The sequence below is a fragment of the Rhagoletis zephyria genome, unplaced genomic scaffold (genome assembly GCF_001687245.7).
Source record: "Rhagoletis zephyria isolate East Lansing unplaced genomic scaffold, Rhagoletis_zephyria_1.1 Rzeph_scaffold_00277, whole genome shotgun sequence".
Lineage (NCBI taxonomy): Eukaryota > Metazoa > Arthropoda > Insecta > Diptera > Tephritidae > Rhagoletis > Rhagoletis zephyria.
The window spans coordinates 337218-340188 of record NW_016157361.1 but is presented as its reverse complement, the minus strand read 5'-3'; positions in this window follow the sequence as shown (position 1 = coordinate 340188).

Below are 2971 nucleotides of genomic sequence, written 5' to 3'. Positions count from 1 at the left end.
ATAAAATAAATTAAATAACATAAAATAAAATAATACAGAGACTATAGTCACTGAATTACCATTCCGATGTTGTAAAATTTTGCACATATGTGCTTTCTAATACATAACAACATATTTTCGTATAGATATGTACATGGATACATATTCCGAATAAATAAATCTTAAAATAAAATAAAATAAAATAACATAAAATAAAATAAAATGAAATAAAATAAATTCAAATAAAATAAAGTAAATAACATAAAATAAAATAAAATAAAATGAAATGAAACGAAATGAAATGCAGGAATCCAGCGTTATATTTATACAACAAGCATCATGAGTACCTGGTCTTTTTTTTAAGAAAATTTTTGGTACTATTTATTCATACATTTTTCATAGTACATATCACTATTAATATAATATTATCGTTTACAAAAATTTGGATGTATAATTAAACCGTGCTTAACTGATTTGAAAAAATGTAGTTGGCTAATTTTTTTCGGGTGTACGAGAGAGTTCTCTCATATTCTAACACAAGCGCAAAATATCATTGTATGCGTGTGAGCATCACTGATTTAAAGCCATTGTCATAATAAATAGCCACTCAGTAGCGCCAACATCGGTATCAGCGAAATTGCGCAAAGCCACGCAGCGTTACACAGCCTTAAATAAATATCTACTAGCTGTGATCCTTTACTTTTCTGACCAAACTAGTAAAACGTGTCAAAATATAAAAATCCGCTCTCAGTGAGAAAGCCACACGTAAAGCTAAGGGATTGCCTTCTAGTAAAAAATGTGAAATCTGTCAATTTCCCCACAAACACATTCACACTCCTACTCGAAATTAGTGAACCCTTGCATCTTTTTTTTCACACTGCTCTTAACGTGCTGATACAAATGTTGCATGAAATGAGTGTCACTGTTCCTGCAGGGATGTAAATTGTCAAACAGCTGATCGTTTGACATTTTTACAAGAAGTAGTCAGCAATATTTAGTTAGGGAAATCCCCTGTGAGTTTATTTCTCAGTTTGTAGGTTAGCTAGATATTTGTGCATACTACTTGTACGTAATTGGCATGATGGATAAACAGCAACGATCGCACATTAAATTGCAATTATTTTGTCAATAGTTCGTCTGAAGTGGGAAAAGGAATAATTATTGATAGTTAAACTTTATTAACGTGATTATAATCAAAAGTATCACCTGGCAGTGCAAAACAGAAGTGCAAAGTAATCGCGACTATGGTAAGTACTTACTCACGTTTATTTACTATGGCCCTTAATGTTAAGAAATAATTTCAGGAACCGCAGAAAAGGAAAAAATTTTCAGGAGCAAAATTTCGACAGCAAAAACGAGAAAAGGAGGAACACAAAGAAAAATTGGCGGGTTCTTTAGTGAAATTTTTAAGCAGGCCAGCAAATAAGGAAACGGAGAGTGAAGAAAATGTTGCCGTTGCTTTATCAGGCACATCTATAAATCAAGAAGCCATGGACGTATCTGAGCAAACAGGAGAGTCCAGTAAAACAACTGAAGAACCTGTGAGAAATGTAGCGCCATCATTAGTAATATGTAGCAATTTAGATTGTAGTGATGATCCCGGTTTGTGGCCTGCCAGTATGACTAATGAAATTGTAAATATTTTGGTTAGTCGTGGTCCCATACAGGTGTCAAGCAGCAATTTTCCTATGAATGACGATGGAAGAAAATTCACAGACAATTACTATTATAGAAATCTGGCCAATGGAGAAAAAATTAAAAGAGAATGGCTTGTTTACTCCACTTCAAAAGATTCAGTCTATTGTTTTTGTTGTAAAATATTTGGTAAATCTGTTAGTAGTTTGTCTGCTTTGAACGGGTTTTCTGATTGGCAGCATTTATCATTAACCCTTAAAAGACATGAAACAAGTGCTTACCACAGTGAAAATGTGAAATCGTGCGTACAATTAAAAAATATGTTAAAAAATAAAACTACTGTAAATCAAATGCAACTGCGACTATTAGAATCGAAAAAAAACCATGGGGTGATGTATTAGAAAGAATTATAGCAGTTATCAAGTTTTTATCCAGACAGTGTCTGGCTTTCCGGGGGTCGTCAAAAACATTATATGAACATAATAATGGTAATTTTCTAAAAGCAATTGAAATGATAGCATCCTTTGATACAGTTATGCGGGAACATATTGACAGAATTCAATCCTCGAAATCAGATTCAAGTCATATGACTCACTATTTAGGAGATCAAATTCAGAATGAAATAATTGATATGCTAGCGGCGACTATAAAAAAAATATATATTAAACGAAGTGAGAGAATCAAAATATTTCTCCATTATATTGGATTGTACACCAGATGTAAGCAGGGTTTGAAAAGCTATCAGCAAAGTAGCAAGAGCACTAATAACTTTGCTATTGCCATACTTTGAATTTTTTAAGTTTTGATTCGAACTGATTTACATTTTCTTTAGCTTTTAAAATTTGATTTTATTTTTTCTATAGACAGCTCAGTTACAAAAGTTTATTCCTTTCGCTTCGCTTTTGCTTTCCTGTGAATCGTAAGTTTCAATAGTTCGTAGAACGGTTTGAAGAGCCAACCATTTGTTAATTTGTTTTACTTTTGCTTACTTACTTTTTAGCTTGGAACTGCTTTTGACCAAGTCTTAGTTCAGTGTATTTAAAGCTATTAACAAAAACGATGGCCCCACGAAAAAATAATTTAAGTGGTATTTGGGATCATTTTGAAAATAACAAAGATATAGGAAGAGCTATATGCAAATATTGCGATTCAAATTTAAAAAACAATAGAGCAAACAACTTAAAAACTCATTTGCAAAAACTTCACAAAATAGGAATAAACAATTCCAATGCCATGAATTCGACTATCTCAGCATCTCACATAATTTCGCCAAAAAACAAATAATTAAAATTCAAATGAATAAAAAAATACTTTTCCGCTCGTACATTGGCATGGTTACAGAGGATAGTATTCCATT